General features: G+C 48.1%; 1 long non-coding RNA gene and 2 other non-coding genes across 3 annotated transcripts; 1 reads left to right on the top strand and 2 right to left on the bottom strand.

Moving 5' to 3' along the window:
* Window positions 1–332: 332 nt before the first annotated feature.
* On the bottom strand, window positions 333–20,751 carry LOC117199450 (uncharacterized). Its single transcript, XR_007474214.1, has 3 exons — window positions 20,062–20,751; window positions 11,103–11,140; window positions 333–3,954 (listed from the first exon to the last, which is right to left on the bottom strand). It is a non-coding gene; the product is annotated as an uncharacterized LOC117199450 (long non-coding RNA).
* On the top strand, window positions 4,207–4,279 carry TRNAW-CCA (transfer RNA tryptophan (anticodon CCA)). Its single transcript has one exon. It is a non-coding gene; the product is annotated as a tRNA-Trp (tRNA).
* Window positions 9,814–9,920, bottom strand: LOC117199502 (U6 spliceosomal RNA). Its single transcript, XR_004480752.1, has one exon. It is a non-coding gene; the product is annotated as a U6 spliceosomal RNA (small nuclear RNA).
* Window positions 20,752–20,815: the final 64 nt, after the last annotated feature.

A 20,815-nucleotide genomic window follows, 5' to 3' on the forward strand; every position in this document is an offset into this window, starting at 1 on the left:
AGTCACTGCCTAAGAAATCACAGGAGGGGCACTTTACCTCCCTGAGCCTGAATTTCTACATCTGCAAAATGGAAACAAAAATAGCATCTGACAGGTTTGTTGGGAGGATTAAGTGAGCTCAGTGTTGGAAAGTCCTCAGCACTGGGCCTGGGCCAGGGTGTGTGCACGGTGTGGCAGCCAGGACAGGCCACTCCGAATGCATCCTGCCAAGGTGCTCTGCTGGGTAGTCAGGTTTGGGTTTTGATTCTTTCTTTCTTTATCAAAATCTTGTCCCCCTTCTTCTTCTTCTTTTTTTTTTTTTTTTTTTTTTTGTCATTTTAAAGGGACTTTACGCTCCAGTTTGGCTGGGCTTCACTGCTTTTATTGAATCCCAGACACAGCTGCTCCCAGCCTACGAGGAGCTTGCCTGCCAGGAGCTAAAACCTAACTTCACACAGTTTAATTAAGTTGATAGAAGACTGGAAATTCCCTGGTGGTCCAGGGGTTAGGGCTCCACGTTTCCACTGCAGAGGGCACAGGTTCCATCCCTGGTCTGGTAAATAAAATCCCACAGACCACTCGGCGTGGCCAAAAAATAATAATAATAAAATTAAATTAAATCAAAAAGAAAAAAAAAGAAATCTTCCAAGGCCGAACCCAGTGCTAAATGACTGCTCCATCTCTTCACTGCTTGCCTGCCCTCAACAGGGCACAGGCTGTAAGGAATGTCACTGTTAGTCCAAACAACGACTTGCTGTGCATCCCCACGCAGGTTTCTTTCCCTCTCAGGGCCTCAGGTTTCCTTCCTTTATAGTGGGAGGGTTGCAGCACATGACTGCTGAGGTCCTTCTGACTCGGGAACCCTGTGGTTCCAGCTGGAGTTTGCCACTAACTGTCCTGCAAACCCCTCCCAAACCCCAAGCCATCACATATGGAGCTATCGTGAAGTTCCCTAAGGAGCCCTGCTCGATCTAGTGCCAGGTGGTGAGGGCTGGAGAATTAGACTCAGGCCTTCAGAGCCAGAAACTCTGGGAGAGCAACAGAACAGCCAGCAGCTCAATGTGGTGGAAAGAACACTGGACTTAGATTCAGGAGGCATGAACTGTAGTTGGTATCACCTTGGGCCGGTCACTCCCCCTCTCTGAGTCCCAGTATTTTCACCGATTAATTGCCTTATGGACTTTTTAGCATCAGGTGAGTAAAATTCCATGGAAAGCAAACCGTCCTGAGCATGACTCAGGTGCAGGGTCAGTTCACATGCTGCGATAAGACAGAGGTGGTTCAAGCCCCATCTGCAACACCTCCCAGCTGTGTGAACTTGGACGCGTTACTTAACCTCTCTCTGCAGGCCTCAGTGAAGGGGATGACAACAATATTAGTATTGTGAAGATTTAGGAGAAGTTTAGCATAATATGTGCCTTGGAAACTGACTGACGCATTCAAGTGTGGGCTCTGCCATATACTAGCTATATGGCTTAAGGTAAATAAACCTGGTTGGGCCTCAGTTTTCTCATCTGAGAAATGGGAATAATAATAGAACCTACTTCATGGGAATTCCCTGGCGGTCCTGTGGTTAGGACTCCATGCTTTCACTGCCGAAGGCCTGGGATCAGTCCCTGGTCAGGGAACTAGAATCCTGCAAGCTGCGCAGTGTGGCCTAAAAAAAAAAGAACCTACTTCAAAGGTTGCTGTGAGGAATAGGAGCAATTCCCATAGAGTACTTAGCACAGTAGCTGGCAGACAAGTTGTCTCTCGACAAAAGGGAACAGAGAACAGGGCCAGCAAGGAGCAGATTTGGGGCTCAGGAAGAAGCTCCATGGCAAAGTTTGGCCTTAAGTGGGAACACCCTCTGTTACTCAGGTGGTGAAAGGATTCTCTCTAGGGAGGGTTTGGAGAGGCTAGAAGAAAGAGGGCTTCCCTAGCCTCCCCTGTGGAATGCCAACCCAGGGGATGCCCTGGAGCCACCTACTCCTGGACTGGAGCATCCACCTATGCCCCTCTCTGGCTGCCATCTTGTTAGGAGGCATGGGCAAGAGCCCCACGACCACTGCGTTCAGCCCTACGGGTGCCCTTGGCCCCTGCAGCCCAAAGGACACCCACACATCTCCCTCCTCCCTACAGAGGGAACGCCGACACGAACCCACACAGCTGGAACCTGGTGGCCAGTGTTCTGGACCTGGAGTCCCCGCTGGTGTGGGTTCCTCCTACTCTCTCAGCCAGAGCTACCAGACCAATGACCAACAGGTGGGTGGCTGCACCACTCAAGGTGGGGACAGGGAAGACGGAAGGAAGGGGAAGGAAAGGAAGAAGGGCAAGAAGGCTAGATGGAGGTAGAGGGAGGACAAGAGGACGGGAGCTGGAGGAAGAAAGGAAACGCCTTCTGTCTCAGACAAGAGGCTGCAAACTGTGGCCTGTGAGCTGCAGCCATTCAGCCCGTGGATATGTTTTCCTTGCCCTGCCTATTAAAGCGAAGAAAACTTGAATTTTGGTTGCCACCGTTTACACAATTGAGAGATTTCACTTAAAAATTCAGACTTGTGACTTCTGTTAAAAAGTCAACTCTGAGCCTGCATTTGCTCTTAGTAACACCCTTCTGGAGCGCAGGTGCAGCAAGGGTGAGTGGCTGTAGAAGACCCTGTGCTCTCCAGTTTACCACTGTCCCCACCAGGCCCTGTTGCCTGACACCTGTCTGCTTCACCCATTCATGTTTTCTGCCTAGTTCCTGCAGGCAGTAGGTTTGTGGCCCCTGCTTTTGAATCGAAGAATGCCAAACCTCACCCTGGGGGCTGACAGAGAAAGGATAATAATGCCTCCCTCCTACATACAAGGCAAGCTGGACAGTGTCATGGTTAAGAGTCAGACTGCCAGGTTCAAATCCCAGTTCTGCCATTTCCCAGCTATCTGACCTTGGGCAAGTTCCTTTAAATATCCTGTGCCTCAGTTTCCTCATCTGTGACATGGGATGCTAATAACAGTACCTATCCCACAGGGTCATGCAAAAGATTAAGGAAGTGAATACACACAAATGACTAGAATATTGAAAACACTCAGTGTCAGCTATCATGATCATCATCCCCAAGGCTGTCGCAGAGATCAGACTGCATACGAAGAGATACTTTGTGAGCCTCTGGGAACTGAATGAAGATGAGGGATTTATCAGCTGGGCCAGAGGAAGCCTGAGCCAGCTTTGAAGCAGGTGGTGACCAGGCAGCTGACTCTGCAAGCTACTCTTTGCGTGACCGTGGGCAAGTCACTCACCTTTCCTGAACCTGAGTTTCCCCACCTATGAGTTTAAGGAGCCAGACAAAATGATCTCTGGACCCTCATTTTCTTTTTTTTTTTAATTAATTAATTTATTTTTGGCTGTGTTGGGTCTTTGTCGCTGCGCGCGGGCTTTCTCTGGTTGCGGCGAGTGGGGGCTACTCTTCATTGTGGTGCGCAGGCTTCTCATTTTGGTGGCTTCTCTTGTTGCAGAGCACGGGCTCTAAGCGTACGGGCTTCAGTAGTTGTGGCACGTGGGCTCAGTAGTTGTGGCTTGCGGGCTCTAGAGCGCAGGCTCAGTAGTTGTGGCGCATGGGCTTAGTTGCTCTGCGGCATGTGGGATCTTCCCGTACCAGGGCTTGAACCCGTGTCCCCTGCCTTGACAGGTGGATTCTTAAGCAGTGAGCCAACAGGGAAGTCCCTGGACCCTCATTTTCTTTTTTTTTTTTCTTTCTTTCTTTTTTTTTTCGGCCGTACACACAGCTTGTGGGATCTTAGTTCCCCGACCGAGGATTGAACCTGGGCTCTGGCAGTGAAAGTGTGGAGTCCTAACCACTGGATCTCCAGGGAATTCCCTGGACCTTCATTTTCTAATCTGAAATTGAATGCAACAATCTTCTTCTTAGTAACTTACTGTGTGCCAGGTACAGTGCTACACATGGGGGAAACAGCAGTGAAGGAAGTGGTCCAGTCCCTCCTCATGGAGCTTACAGTCTAGGGCAGAAGCAGACATCAAACTAGTCATTACAAGTGTGAGGAATATGGCAAAAGAGGAGCTAGAGGGGATTGGGAAGCACAGAGCAGGGAGATGTACATCACCCTTGGCCTCAGGGAACAAAGTCCAGTGATTGTGGAGGAAAAGAGTCTACTCACAGAGTGTAAGCAGGGACCAAAGGCTTGGAGATAGCGAAAGCTGATGCCTGAGAGGCTGGAGCATTACGTTTAAGAGGGAGGGTGACAGGATCTTCCCTGGTGGTCCAGTGGTTAAGACTCCATGCTTCCAATGCAGGGGGCGCAGGTTCGATCCCTGGTCAGGGAACTAAGCATGTCGCATGGTGTGACCAAAATTAAAAAAAAAAAAAAAAAAAAGCGGGAGAATCGGGGTGGTGAGCTGTACAGGGCCTGACTACCAAAAGTCTCATAAGCCCCATTAGGGTTAAGGGTGATAGGAAGCTCTGAAGAGTGTGAAGCCCTGGACTGCCTGGGTCAGACCAGCTCTGCCATGTTAAAGAGAAAGGGAGAATGGACCAGAGCGGGTAAGAGGGGAGCTCAGCAAAATGTGCAAATGAGTATATGATCTCTTCTCACCCTTTGGCTGGGGCAGGGGAGCCTGTCTGTGATTCTTTCCCACTTTGACCCCCACCTTGGGCCCCACTTCCTCTCCGTTCAGGGGGCTTCTGACAACTGCCAAGCACTGCTGAATTTCTTGGAAAAGCTCCCCACTTTTGCCAGCCATGACTTCTGCGTCTTTGGAGAAAGTTATGAGAGTATATATGTGCCCCGCCACCCCGAGTGCACAAATTGTCAAGGGTCCATTTTCTATCAACTTCAAGTAAGTCTCAGGTTCTTGGCTGCTGAACAGGTGTAAAAGGCCAGCACTGCCCAGTAATCTTTATCCTGTCCTTCACTCTTCAAATATTCTTTGAGCACCCAGCCTGGCACAGACTGGAATACGGTAGTGACCAAGGCAGTCTCTGCCTTCTAGGTGGGGGAAAAATAGGCAATAAGTGGACACACACATATAAACAAGGTCGTTTCAGAGAATGCTATGAGCTATGACGGACTGCTTTAGACATCATAGTTGGGACACCTTCCTGAGTAGGAGACAAGTGAGCTGAATGACAAGAAGAAGGCACGAGAAGAGCCTCAAGAAAAGCGGTCCAGGAAGAGAGAAAAATAAGTGCAAACCTGAGGCAGAATAGCCCAGGTGGAAAGAAGGCCTCTGTGGCTGGAGCAGAGTGAGCAGGGGCACGTGGTGGAGTGCCACTGGACAGATGAACGGGATCCTGGGGGCCTTGTAAGCCATGGTAAGGATTCTCTAGGAAGCCATTGGAGGGGTTTTAACAGGAGGATGGATTGCGGGGGTCGGGGGAGAGTAGAAGGAAGGAAACCAGTAGGGCCTGTTCTAGTGGTCCAGGCAGAGATGATGGTGACACATGGACTAGAATGAGAGCACTGGAGGTGGAGATCAATGGAAAGATTCAGGATACATCTGGAACCAGGGATCAACCTCTGACCTTGATCTCTATCCCCTCTGGCCTGTTTCCCCATCTGTACATAAGGCTAATCTGAGACATCAGCTGCTCTGAGATGCTGAGTATGGTTCTCTGTTAATGCTGCACGAGGCAGTATAGCCAAGACACTAAGTGTAGACCTGGAAATGGCACTAACCTGGGTTTGAAACCTGGCTCTGCCACTGATTGGCTGTGTGGCCTTGAGCAAGCTCTTTAGCCTCTCTGTGTCTCAGTTTGCTCATCTGGAAAATGGGAATGCACAAAGAACAAGAAAGAAAGAAAAGGAAATGAATTCCCTGGTGGTCCAGTGGTTAGGACTCTGCACTTTCACTGCCAAGGGCGTGGCTTCAATCCCTGGTCGGGGGAACTAAAATCCTCGCAAGCCACGCGGTGTGACCCCCCCCCCCCGCAAAAAAGGGGATGCACACAATAGTACCTGCTTCACAGGATTAGGGTGAATAAAGGAGACAATGAATATGCAGGGCTCAGAGCAGGGCCTAGCACTCAAGCTTAGCCATTATCACTGTTACCAAAAGGCGGGGCTTCTCAGCACTTATTTGTATCTTCTGGTATCAGGGCTTTGGAATGGGAAGGAAATGAGAAACTACCAGCTGGGTGATGATCCTCTGATAGACTATGGTTACTACCATGGCCTCATTAGCAATGAGTAAGTCCTGTATCCTTCTAGTCCTTGGCATGTCAACTTTTTTTTTTTTTTTTTTTGCGGTACACGGGCCTCTCACTGTTGTGGCCTCTCCCGCTGCGGAGCACAGGCTCCGGACACGCAGGCTCAGTGGCCATGGCTCATGGGCCCAGCCGCTCCGCGGCATGTGGGATCTTCCCGGACCAGGGCACAAACCCACGTCCCCTGCATCGGCAGGCAGACTCTCAACCACTGCGCCACCAGGGAAGCCCGGCATGTCTACTTTTGAGGCAGCTGGCTCTCTGTCATCCTTAGGCCAGAGGCAGATGATGCCACCAGGCAGGCCAGTTTAGATTGATCAGAGGTAATTAATATGGCAGGAAATGGAGTAACTGCCCTGGGAGTGGAGGTGAGCCCAGGTGGCCACACTCTCACTGCCTGATTCCAGGTCTCAGTCCACAGCCTCTGGACTTCCCTCAACACCTACTACTGCTCTGCTTTTATACCACAGAGGACAACTGCTTCAATGGGGTGAGTCACCCCTCTCCTCGGTGAGGGTTGGAAAGAGGGCACCTCTCTCCTCCTCAGCTGGTGGGAGAGCAAAGGAAAAGAGCTCAGAACCCCAGTGCACAGAGCTGTTCTTACACACACATACACACACAGAGCACACCCCCCAATCAGTTTACAGCAACCCTGTGAGGAAGGCAGATTGGTGGGACTCACATGGGGATTTAAAAATTCTTATTTCTAGAGGCTGGGGAAATTTCTGAAGATGGTCAAAAGGTACAAACTTCCAGTTATAAGATAAATAAGGGCATGTCCCTGATGGCACAGTGGTTAAGAATCCGCATGCCAATGCAGGGGACATGGGTTTGAGCCCTGGTCCGGGAAGATCCCACATGCCATGGAGCAACTAAGCTCGTACAACACAACTACTGAGCCTGCACTCTAGAGCCCGCGAGCCACAACTACTGAGCCCTCGTGCCACAACTACTGAAGCCTGCACGTCTAGAGCCTGTGCTCCGTAACAAGAGAAGCTAATGCAATGAGGAGCACATGCACCACAAGGAAGAGTAGCCCCCGCTCACAGCAACTAGAGAAAGCCTGTGCGCAGCAACGAAGATCCAAGGCAGCCAAAAATAAAATAAATAAATTTATATATATTAAAAAAAAGATAAGTCCTGGGGATGTAATGTACAGCATGGTGACTATAATTAATAATAGTGTTCTGTATGTTTGAAAGTTGCTAGGAGAGTAATCTTAAAAGTTCTCATCACGGGCTTCCCTGGTGACGCAGTAGTTGAGAGTCCGCCTGCCGATGCAGGGGATACAGGTTCGTGCCCCGGTCTGGGAAGATCCCACATGCCACGGTGCGGCTGGGCCCGTGAGCCATGGCCGCTGAGCCTGCGCATCTGGAGCCTGTGCTCCGCAACGAGAGGCCACAGCAGTGAGAGGCCCGCGTACCGCAAAAAAAAAAAAAGTTCTCATCACAGGCTTCCCTGGTGGCGCAGTGGTTAAGAATCTGCCTGCCAATGCAGGGGACACGGGTTCGAGCCCTGGTCCGGGAAGATCCGTCATGCTGTGGAGCAACTAAGCCCGTGGGCCACAACTACTAGAGCCCACGCAACTAGAGGTCACGCTCCGCAACAAGAGAAGCCACTGCAATGAGAAGCCTGCGTACCACAACGAAGAGTAGCCCCCGCTCTCTGCAACTACAGAAAGACCGCAAGCAGCAGCGAAGACCCAATGCAGCCAAAAATAAATAAATAAATTTTAAAAAAAAGTTCTCATCACAAGAAGAAAAACTGTAACTATGTGAGGTGATGGATATTAACTAAACTTATTGTGGTAATCATTTTGTAACATATACATATGTCAAATCATTATGGTGTATACCTTAAACTAATACAATGTTATGTGTTGATTATATCTCAATAAAACTAGAAAAAAATGTAAATACATAAAAAATAAAATTTAAAACATTTTTTTTCTTGTTTCTCATTGCTTTTAAATTGCAAATACAATATACTGTCCTCATTTAAAAATTCAGGTAATATTTCCTCCCTATTTTACAGGAAAACAAACTACCCCAACGCCTTCCAGGCAGTAAGGGGCAGACTGTGGAGTAGAATTCAGGTTTTTTTGTGTCCAAGGACAGGGTTTCTCCCCTGGGCTGTGTGGTCTCCCCATAGGGCCTCCAACTCTGCCCCCTACCCTGCCCTAATCCAGAAGAAACCTACAAAGGCCTTGGCAAAACACTTAGCAGATAGGCCCTGATCCACATCAGAGATAACATTTTCTCTGACACAGGAGATAGGACTGTCCCCAATTCCTCCCACAGTATTTGCTGTCACACCACTCCTGTCTCTTCTTCCCAAGAGAGTGTGCATATCTGAATGCAAGTGATGCAAATCTGAATGCAAACTTAAGCACTCTATGATTTTTTTAAACCAAATAAACAGCAGGAGGTCTCACAGGGAATGATGACAACTCTGAGGGGATGACCTTCCCAGAGCAGTGTTTTCTGCCTCTGCTCCCGGGGCTGGTGCTGGGCCCTCAAGGTTCTGATTAGCCATTGCCAGAACCTAAAATGACAAATGCCTCGCATTTTCCTTTGACCCTTGGGTTATTGTGCACAGGGAGCAATCACGGCTCACCAAATTCTGATTTTCACATTAGATTAATGCGCAATCTCACTCCAGATTTCTGCCAAGGGTTTGCCTGCCATGCAGCCTTGCAAAGTTCCTGCTGTGCATGCCCACGTGGAGATAGTGGAATACCACTAGGGGTAGGAAGGGGTGAGAGAAGAGGACCACAGAGCCTTTGGGCCTATCTAAATGGGGTCAAAACTTTAAAAAAGAAAAAAAAAATTGTGAATTCTGGCCTCTAGAGCATAATCCAGCCCCCTGACTTTGTGGAGCTGGCTTACAATTGGTAGCTCTCTCCCACGAGGAGGGGAGCAGCAGTGCCCTCAGCTCCCTGTGGTATGGCATGGATGTGTCCCCAGGGGTCAGCTCCAAGACTGCCTCCTGACCCAAGAGGCCAGAGGGCACAGGCTCAGTCCCTCATGCTTTGCTGGCCGTTTTCACCATGTTAGGTGTCCCAGTCAACAGACCCTGTGCCTGAAAGAGTAGCAAATTGTGTTTTTACCCTCAACCCTGGAAAGTCCTTGGACTGATTCCTCTCTGCAGGTCCTGAAAGCTTATGGTATGATTCAGGGCATTGCCCTCAACATCTGCAACCTCTACTCACTCTGCTGAGGGGCACATGGCTACCAGGGGCCTTAACGCTGCTGGCATGAGCAACCTCTTCTGAAGATACCAGGCCAACGTGGCCACCCCAGGAACTGGTTGGTGAGGTGGGATGGGAGACAGTGAGTGCCGTGCCCTGTAGTCTGGAGATAATTATTAGAGGTAATGCTTTTCTCCACCTTTGCAACTAGTCCAATACACCATCATCTCTTTTTTTTTTTTTTCATGTTCTTTCTTATTTTATTCTTTCTGACAGAGTTTTGAAAAGAATCTTGCTCCAGAAGAATGTTTTTCCCCCTTGGATCTTTTTTAACAAAATCCAAGAACAGAATGAAGAACTTGGGCTGATTATTATTATTATTTTTTAACATCTTTATTGGAGATAATTGCTTTACAATGGTGTGTTACTTTCTGTTTTATAACAAGGTGAATCAGTTATACACATAAAGTTATGGAACGCTTCACGAATTTGCGTGTCATCCTTGTGCAGGGACCATGCTAATCTTCTCTGTATCGTTCCAATTTTAGTATACGTGCTGCTGAAGCGAGCGCCACCATCATCTCTTGCCTGGACTATTACATCCTTCTACTTTGAAGATTCCTGCTGCCTCCCACCCCTTTGCTCTCCTGTAGTCTTCTTCTTGCAGTAACCTTTTAAAACTAAGGTCAGCTCACATCCTCAGCTCAAAATCTTCTACGGCTTCTCTTCTTACTAGGATGAAAGCCAAAGTCCTCATCTACCATGGCTGACAGGGCCCCACAATACTGGCTCCTCTCTGACCTCTTTTTCTGTTACTCCTCCTCTCCCACTGCTCAGCCTCAGCTACAGACTCAGGGACTTTGTACTTTCTGGTCTCCTGCCTGGAACCCTCAGCCACTAGATGTCTGTGTGGTTTCCTCCCTCACTTCTTTCAGGTCTCTGCTCAGACCCTTTATCAGAGAGGTCTCCCCAAACAAAAAGAGCTGCTACCACCTCCCCAACCTTCCCACCTCTGTCACTCCAGCACCTTATTCTGCTCCATTTCTTTTCATAGCACTTAGACTGCTCAACATTATTTCCTTAGTATTATTGTTTATCACAACCCCCTGTTTAAATGCAGGATCAATGACTGCAGGAACTTTGCGTTTTTGCTGCTATATTCCCAACACTTGGCACATAGGAGGCACTTAAAAACTATTTGTTGGGGGGACTTCCCTGGTGGCACAGTGGTTAAGAATCTGCTTGCCAATTCAGGGGACACGAGTTCAATCCCCGCAACTAAGCCCGTGTGCCACAACTACTGAGCCTGCACTCTAGAGCCCATGAGCCACAACTACTGAAGCCTGCACGCCTAGAGCCCGTGCTCTGCAACAAGAGAAGCCACCACAATAAGCCTGTGCACCACAACAAAGAGTAGCCCCCGCTCACCACAACTACAGAAAGCCCGTGTGTACAAATGAAGATGAACGCAACCAAAAATAATAAATAAATAAAATTGATTCTTTAAAAAACAAAACAAAACAATTTGTTGGGGACTTCCCTGTTGGCACAGTGGATAAAACTCCACGCTCTCAATGCAGGGGGCTTGGGTTCGATCCCTGGTCAGGGAACTAGATCCCACATGCATGCTGCAACTAAGAGTTCACATGCCACAACTAAGGAGCCCGGGAGCCACAACTAAGGAGCCTGCCTGCTGCAAGTAAGACCTGGTGCAACCAAATAAATAGATAAATATTTTTAAAAAAAAAGCTTACCTAGGGCAGCCTTGGACTGTGGACAGCATGGTCTGAGCCTGAAAGAGATCAGAATGTGAGGTGCTCAGGATGGTGGGAATGGGGGGACAGGCAGCACTTCCCCAGGGTCCCCTGACCAGGACAGGTGTGTCCTTGGGATCCTTACTTCTTGGGACTATCACGTGGTGATGGTAAGAGAGGAAGACGTGCAAAGTGGCCTGGCTGCCCCTCCTCTCTCTGTCCTGCCTTCTCCAGGTAACTCACCCTGACAACTCCCATTTGGAGTACAGGGTGGACCAGGGGCTGCTGTGGAAGTCAGAACATTTCCAGACAGAAAGGACTTTGAGATCATCTAGGCCAACTCTTCTGTTTTACAGAGGAGGATTCTAGAGAGAGAGAAGGACTTAGTCTGCATGGGAAGGAGATGAGCAGAATTACAGAAGGGGCTCAGGGCTGTAGAGCATGGGATGAGCTTGTGGGATCCCAAAATAGCATCTCTATGAGGTTCACCAAGTATTGGGGGACTGGCATGGAAAATGGGACGGTGGGAGGGAATATCTGAGGCCTTCAACTCCATAACCCCTTCCATACTCTCTGCTTCCAGCCTCCTGACGGCCCCATTTCTGGGGTGCCTGAATGTATCCAGGCCAGGCTGTACCACATACCTGTAGCTGAGCCACACCCTCAACTCCCTCCCTGCCTAGGAACTGTGCAGGTAAGCCCGAGGAGATCTAGCAGCCACTGGCAGAGGCACGAGAGCATGGATATGACATCCCAAGATTGGGGGGCCTTCTTGGGGAGAGGTAGGGCAGAGATAGCTGACACTAAGATGTAGGGTAGGGCAGGCTGTTGGTTCACTACTATGATCCCAGCACCTGTAACAGTGCCTGGAACGTGCGGTGCTCCAAGGACAATGGTGTTTCAAGGACAAAGGACAACCCTGCCTGAAAAAGTTTCAGCGTTACACATCCTACTGGACTCTAATCACCATGTTGCGATGGGTACGAAATTCCTGAGCCCACCTGGGCTACGAGACCTGTTCCTCTCTCGTCCCAAATAAGGAAAGGCATCTGCCCCATCCCACTCCCACTCTAAAGAAGGAAGGTATATCTGCCTCGACCAATCAGAAAACAAAAATTTCACCTCGGACCGTTTCTTTGTTCTAGGGCTATAAAAACTGACTAATAGCACATGTTCGGGGTTGGCTCTCCCAGACTACTAGGAAGTCGGCCTGCTGTCCTGGCAGCGACCATTCCCTCTAATAAATTCTAACCTCTTTACATTCTGCTTTGTGTCTGGAAATTCTTTTCCAACCCCCGTTCGGACCACGACAGAATACAGTAAACACTCAAATATTTGTTGAAAGAGGAAATGGATGAGGGAGAGGCACCTGTTGCAATTGGAAGAAGATGGGATGGAGGTGGGGGTCCTAGAGCCCAGGCACAGGGTGTGGGAAACAATCGTTATCCTGGGAGAGTGGACACGCCCATATCTACAGGCAACTTTTTGCTGATTAAGAGGCAAGGCTGAAAAGGGGCTCCAGGAATCCCAGTTCCCAGTTTCCTGGAGTAGACGCCGGCTATCTGGACATCCTCAGCTGCTTCTGCCTGCAGCGCCCAGGTTTGCCCTCAGTACCAGAGGCAGTATATGGACATGGTCCCTTTCCCCTGGGAGCTGCTGCAGAATGACCTCTGAGCCCTTGTCTATAAAGGGGGCAGTGACCTGGCTTACAACTTCGTGGGTGGGGAGAGGTCTGTGGAGGCCCTGAAGCAGCCAGTGAGGACGTGATGCCCCAGGGGAAGGGTGGACTCCGGGGTGGCCAGGGTGGGGGCAGGATGGCTGCAGCCCTTTCTTCTCCCAGAAGTCAACAGTCAGAGGAAGAGTCACTTCCCAGGCAGCTCTAAGTGGGTGCTGTTGCTGGATACCTTCTGCCTGGGAGAAGAACCCTCAGGAGAAGAAGGAGGATGGAAGAAGATCAAAGCCCAAGTATTTCAAAAACAAAGAAGACCTTGGCCCTCCAGCTGTCTAAACCTGAACTCCTGGGAGGAGACATCACAGGGAGGAGAGATAACTTCTTTCCAAAAGAAATTTATTAGCATTTAAATGTGCCCCAATCCCTCTATCTTAAAAAGTACAAACCCTCCTTTGCCCTCCAGCTACAGCTCTCCTCTGCAGCCTGATCCCATCTGGCTCAAACCCCCTCTCAGCCACAGAAAAGGTCCCACAGCCCAAGGCCTTGTCAACCTCCTCCCTGCTTGACTGCTCAAACACATTGGGTCCCTCAGTCCTCTGGCTTCTGTGACTTCACTCAGCCTCCAGCAGTCCTCAGGCCTCCTGGGTTGGGCTGTTTCCCAGCATGCTGGAGACTCTTCCCTCCTCAACCAGGAGCCTGAGCACAGCTCTTCTCAGGGCCCCGAGGCCTCTGCTCTCTGAAGGCTCCCCCAGGGCAACCAAGCCGGCTTGTCAGTGCCTCCATCAGCAGTTCTGGCTCTCAGCCGCCCAGAGCTTTAGCCCACGGCCTGAATGTGTGAAACACATTCACCTTCAAATTGAACTCACTGTCTCTGCCTCCACACCTGCTCCTCCAGTCTCCCTGCATCAAGAGGCGGAGTTGAGGTGGGGGGAAGGAGGTGCCCAAGGGCAGACAATCCTTCACTTTTTCTCCCTCACCTTTCACACTCCATCGGTTGCCAAAGCCCACTTTGCTCCATTCCCATGGCCAGCACCTCCCCTGGACTCCTGCGGTAGCCTCCTGGCTAGTCTCCCAGCAACTTCTCTGGCTGGACACCAGTACTTTCTTCACGCAACAGCCAGTGTGACCTTCAAACAGTGCAAATATGAGCACAACAGCTGTTCCATCCAACCCTTCAAAGGCTCCCAGAGCCCTTAGGATAAAGGGCTGAGCACAGAGGCTTAAATGGTCCTCTGGCTGCCTCTCTAGGCTCCAACCTTCCTGGTCTTTTAATTCTTCAAAGATGCCAGTATCATCTCTGTGAGGCTTAGCTCTTTGCTGGAATGTACTCCCTTTCTGCCACTCTGTTTAGAGAACTCCTACTCCCTTTCACATCCTTAGAGAGTCCTTGAATCCCCGGACTGGGTTGCAGGCTCCCCAAAACTCCCTATGTTCCCCATTTGTTAACATTTATCACATCTGTGATTCTTTGACAGTTGGCTGCTCTGCTAGTCTGAGCAGATGATCATGAGCAACGTCAACCTGCACAGACACCTGAAGTGCCTATTCTGCTCTGAGCTATGTTCCAGGACACAGCTGTTGTTTAATCAAGGATTATCTGTTGAAGAAATGAGGGTTCTGCCCTGGTGGTGGAGGGGTGTGTGTGATGTCTTGGGAGGTAAGGCCTTTGGGCGGTGATTAGGTCATAAGGGTGGAACCCTCATGAATGAGATTAAAGCTTTTATAAAAGGGATGCCAGAGAACTCCCTTGCTTCTTCTACCATGTGAGGTTACAGCAAGATGTACATCTATGAACGAGGGAGGAAGTGGGCTCTCCCCAGACACTGAATCTGCTGGTGCCTTTATCTTGGGCTTCCCAGCCTCCAGAACTGTGAGGAATAAATTTCTGTTTTTATAAGCTACTGGGTCTATAGTATTTTGTTATAGCAGCTTGAATGACATTATTCCAAACGCTTTCTTTTTTACTTGAACCTGGAGTCTGTCCTTTCTTTCACCATCTGTGACTACTCTAAAACCACAGGGCTACAATGACAAATATGGGCCTAGCCTCATCCTCAGGTCAGTGAATGAGGCTAATTAGCCTCAGATTTTTGGGGTTGAAATGGGCCTCCGTAGAGATTCCCCAATATTTTATTCCGAAGATGTTGGCTTATTATTTTCCCTACGGGTTCTGAATTTTGGAAGATTTTTGCCTACCAAATATGATGAGCTAATTAATGATAGCTGCTGTAGCTTCTGTGGGGGTAGTGTGGGGAAGGACAAATATTTGATTTTCTTTTTTTTTTCTTGGTACACAGGCCTCTCACTGTTGTGGCCTCTCCCGTTGCGGAGCACAGGCTCCGGACACGCAGGCTTAGCGACCATGGCTCATGGGCCCAGCCGCTCCGCGGCATGTGGGATCTTCCCGGACCGGGGCACGAACCCATGCCCCCTGTATCGGCAGGCGGACTCTCAACCACTGTGCCACCAGGGAAGCCCAAGAGGCCCCCAATATATTTGAATTCAGGGATTCTTGGTCATGAAAAGTCCTTTTCAGGCCAGTGTGGGTGGCTGGTAAGCTTACCTTTTGGGGTTCAGGGAGGGGGTACTGTTTTAAGCTACATATCCTGAAAGAATTCCAGCAAAAGTATTTCTCCTGGATCAGCTTCCAGCATTTAGATTATTGACCTATTCATTCTATAGGTAACATACAGGCTTGAATTGTTCACTAATGATTACCTGGTCTGTCTTTTGCTCCTCCAAAGAGTGATTGTAAACATATTAAAGACAGAGGCCTCTTTTTCTCAGACTTCCAAGACTCTATACTGTATTTGAAAGAGATTAAATGTCTGATGGACTTAATAACCTAGAGAAGGAAGTATGGAATGGTCAAGAGGAATTTGGAAGGGGAGTTCCCTGGTTGGTCCAGTGGTTAGAATTCTGGGTTTTCACTGCTGAGGCCCTGGTTCAATCCCTGGTTGGGGAACTAAGATCCTGCAAGCTGGGAGGTGTGGCCCTCCACCCTAAAAAAAGGAATTTGGAAGACAGTGCTCAACTCATTGCCCCCTCCCACCTTCAGTTGAGGATATCTTGTAAGTGTACCCCTCTAAGATGACAGTAGAGACGGGTTTTAGGTAAACGATGTTAAGTGTAAGTTGGGGGCTGAGGAGCTGAGACAGTGCCCAGAGAAGTCTGTAGTACTAAACGAGAGCTATCTGCCAAGGCAGGGGCCCAGATGGGCGGAGAATGAAGAGTAATCAGGGAGGACACAGAAAGTTACCGCAGAGTCATACAGACTCTGTCCAGCTCAGAAGAATTCCATCAATAATCCTAAAGTCCGCGAATCTGTCTAAAGCCCAGGTAGGATTCTCAGACCTGCTCTAACTTGTTTGCAAGCATCCACTCAGTGCTAAACTAACTATGAACCAGAGGAGATGCTTTGTGGCTTTTCCTTTTTCCTCTTAGCTTCTTCCCTGTTCTCTCATGAAAAGAGAGAGAGGGATAAATAACCTTAAAAAAAAGTCAGGAGTTTCCTACACAGTCTTGGGACAAAATTCCGTATTAAAGAGAGAATCTAGGGACTTCCCTGGTGGCACAGTAGGTAAGAATCCACCTGCCAATGCAGGGGACACAGGTTCGATCCCCAGTCCAGGAAGATACCACATGCCGTGGAGCAACTAAGCCCGTGCACCACAACTACTAAGCCTGCGCTCTAGAGCCCGTGAGCCACAATTACTGAACCTACGTGCCACAACTACTGAAGCCCACGCGCCTAGAGCCTGTGTTCAGCAACAAGAGAAGCCACCGCAATGAGAAGCCTGCGCACGACTACGAAGAGTAGCCCCCCTCGCCGCAACTAGAGTGAGCCCGCATGCAGCAACGAAGACCCAACGCATCCAAAAATAAATAAAATTTTAAAAAAAAGAGAGAATCTAAAAATTCAAATGTAAACTCAACTGGAAAACACCAAACTCACAGCAGTATTTTCAGAATCTGTCTCACTCATTTATAACACCCTATCAGACGATGCATCACATTTTTTGGCTTGGAAAGTATCTGATCACTACCGGACCACTGAACATGACAGTTGGGAGATCACCTAGGCACGGGGGTTTCCAAACAAAGGCTTAGAGGACAGTGGCTGGGAATGTAAGCCCTGAAGTCAGAGAGCTTGGGTTTCAAGGCTTGCTTTGCCATTGACTAGGTATGTGACCTTGGGCAAGTGACTCACCTCTCTAAGCTTCAGTTTTATGATCTGTAAAATGGGGTCCCTACCCTACAGGGTCTTGAGGTGTGGATGAGATAAAGTATGTAAAGTTTTACTTTTAGAGTATATTAGTTGATTAATAAACCTATGTGCACATAAGAATTCCAGGACCACACAGTAAGTCTTTGGCTTCCTAGGAGTCCACAGAACACACTTTGGGAGCCAAATCCAATATCCTCAGTATAGTAAAGAGGGAAAAAGAAGTGCAGGGAGGGGAAATGACTTTCCCAAGGTTACACAGAAAGTTAGGGGCACAGCCTGGTTCGGGGCCTGGGTTTCTGAATTCCTCAATGGGCTTTTTGCAATGTGCCTCCCTGGTCATCCTCCCATCAGGGTAGAGCCACCAGAGTCATACCAAAGCCTGGGTGCCCAGGGAGCCAGAAGGTTTGGAGCTTAGGCATTGCTGATGGTCTGGAAGGAGATCAGAATTTAGCTTTAGGCTGTCAGTGAGTTGCTTTGGATAAGACAGTCAAAACTACTATAAATTGGGAACTCCCTGGTGGTCCAGTGGTTAGGACCCCATGCTTCCACTGCAGGGAAAATGGGTTCGATCCCTTGTCAGGGAACTAAGATCCCACATGCTGTCCAATGCAGCCAAAACACAACAAAACAAAACAAAACTACTGTAAATTGAAGTTACTGACTCTCTGATAAATGGGACTGAAAAACAAGAACACTGAATAAAAAGGCCTTGTATCTCTTCTTCATTCAAGCACCAAACATTTTATAACACAGTTTGCACAGATCTCAACCTCTCAAAGTCCTTTGTGTTCTAGGTATTTTTGCCTCCACCCCAAGCCAATTCAATAAGGCTTTTGTTTCCTAACACTTAGATTTCCCTCTCCAGGCTATTTTGGGAAACAAAAGAGTTTGTATAGTTCTTCCAGAGCATGGGAAGCACAGTTAATTGGGGGTGAAGGATTGGAAGAAGGCTGAGGAAAGAGGCCAGGTGAGTAATTAACAGCTGGTAAAAATATCCTATTTCTAAATGTTTGAACCCCAGAACACATAATTGCTAAGTTACAAGGTGATGCAGTGAGCCCTTTCTGATGGTCTCTAGTAAACTAGTTTGTCTGGGCATGATTTCCAACTATGTCTTTCAGTAAAGTGAAAAAAATACACTAAGTTATCTCCATTAACCCTTCCAATTTGTAAACATTCTATGAGTCTCTCTCTTTTCTAGCAGGGATAGAAGCCACCCAGAATTCTTGACAACACACAGTTGAAGGACTTTGATCTCCAGGCTATTTATTGTGCGAATCCTGCAAGTACTAGGCTAAGTCCCCAAGGCACGTCAAATCCTAGCAGTGGTGTTGGTGTAGCTGGGGGTGAGGATGGGGCGTGGGAGGGCGGCACTGGCAGTGGGCAGAAGGGTCTCCCAGAGCAGCCTCAGTATAAAGACAGGCGGAAGTGGGGAAAGGCAACTCAGCTTTATTTCATTCAACGGACTTTAGGAGATTTATGTCTGAGACCTGATTTAGTTGTAGAATTACAGAATTGATCTTAGATAGTTGACCTCTATGGGTGTCATTATCTGTCTCCTTTTAAAAAATTTTTATTTTAAATTATACAAATAAAACATGAATACATCCTCTTTGCAAAAAGTTCAAATAATATAGTAATACACAAAACAAAAAGCAAAAGCTCCCTTTACCCTTCCTCATTCCACTCCCCTCCCTAGGGATAACAACTGGTGTCAGTTTGGGGAAAGGGTGTATCTTTTTATGCATTTATTTATATGTAAATACAAATATAGTTATTTTCTCCTACACAAATGGTAACATACTGATTATACCATCAGTTTTTTTGTTTCGTTTTTTCTTTTTCTGCACTTAACTTTTAAATTTAACAATAAATCTTTGAATTATTCCATATCAGTACCCATAGACTACCTCACGGGTTTTAAAAACTCTGTAGTATTCCATTGTATAACAGTACCATACACTTATTTATCCTCTTCCCTATTGTGTCCAATCTTTTGGGACTCCATTAACAATGCATCAGTGAATATCTTTATATATTCATCTCTGTACAAATCTGCAATATTCACCTGTGGAATAAATTCCTAGACACTGGGTCAATGGGTCTGTGCAGTTTTGATAAATTTGGCCAAAATTCTGCTATCCATAGAGGTTTTAGCAATTTTATACAGCAACAAGGTATAGAAGGGACTTATTCCTCATCCTTGGTCTGTTTAGGGGGCCTTCTATCACTAATATCATAATGTTTTAAGTCCATTTCTCCATTTCCTGATTTTTCAACATTTATTTGCTCACATGTCTACCATGTGCCAGGCACTGTGCTAGGTGCTGGGATACAGCCATGAACAGGACTGAAGCAACCCTTGCCCTTGCTGTATGTGGGGTCCCTGGGTATCCTACAGTTGTTTGAAATCACCACTCAGTAAATGTCTGCTGAAAGAGTTTGCCTCCAACCAAGGAATGGGCAGGTGTCAGTAAGTATTTCTAGGACGTTAGTGAAATAAGCCAGTCACAAAAAGACAAATCCTTCATGATTCCACCTATATGAGGTATGTAAAGTAGTCAGACTCTTAGAAAATAGAAGGGTGGTTGTCAAGGATTGGGAGGAGGAGATGGGGAGTTGTTTGATGGGCATACAGTTTCAGTTTTGCAAGATGAAAAAGTTCTAGAGATCAGTTGCACAATAATATGCATATAGTTTTAACACTACTATGCGGTACACTTAAAAACAGCTAAGATGGTAATTTTTATGCTATGTGTTTTTACCATAATTTTTTTTAAAGCATTTTTAGGCACAAAAGGTAGTATGAGAGAGATGGCTAGGAGACAAGCAACCCAGCATAGCCTCAGGACGGGGTGATGAGGATACATTTTTTTCAAAACTTAAAAGAGCCACCAGTCAACACTTCCTTCCACTCCTCCCACACTCAGCTAGGAACACGTGACCACAAAATCTTTAAAAAAATGTTTCTCTATTCTTTCTCCCGAGAGCAAAGGGCGTAAGTATTCTTTCTGATACCACTTCCAGGGACTAAGCCAAAGAGAGACTGAGCTTCCTACCTCTCTGTAAAGAGTCCCTTCTTCAACAGGCAGAACTAGATGGGAAAGTTCTCTTGACGAAAGTGAGGCAGGCTAGGACCAAACGGGAACCTGGGGGACTACGTTCTCCAGCACGCATTACTCCTCCTAGGGCGCAGTCAGTGACGGAAGAACTCGCACTACGTTTGCGACAGGAACGGGGAGGGGGGAACTACATATCCCAGGATGCAAAAGCGCCACCACTCTAGTTACAGGCTGGCTTGCTTTCTGGGAGCTGGCGTTCCCCGCCAAATGGACAAGAAGGGTGGGGGTGTGGGTGTGGGGGTGGGGAAATGTTTAAGATTGGGAAGCCCGGTGGTCTACCAGACTTGACACTTCGAAAGAGGAAGGAGAGTATCGGAAGGCTGTTTTTCCCTCTCAGAGTAGTGCCCGCGCAAGGTGGCGAGGATTTAAGAGCCCTCTCCTTTATTTATTGTTTCTCAGAGGCAATGCCAGGCCCCCATTGGTCGACGACCTCGAGGGCAGGTGGGAAGTCCGTAAAACCCCAAATCGAAGTTATCTGCGTCTCTCCATTGGCCCTCGCCTCGAGCGCAGGCGCAAGGGCTCCTACTCCCGTCCCTGGGGACTGGTGAGCGGCAATTGGCCAAAGCCCGCGAAGTAGGAGTCTGGATTGGTAGTTGCTAGCAAGAGCCTGGTTTCTTCCTTGACTTCTGCAAGTGATAGTGTGTGATTGGTTTAAATCCGCGGGCATCCGTCGGTGATTGGGCAGGAGCCA

Source organism: Orcinus orca, chromosome 20, assembly GCF_937001465.1.
Source record: "Orcinus orca chromosome 20, mOrcOrc1.1, whole genome shotgun sequence".
Lineage (NCBI taxonomy): Eukaryota > Metazoa > Chordata > Mammalia > Artiodactyla > Delphinidae > Orcinus > Orcinus orca.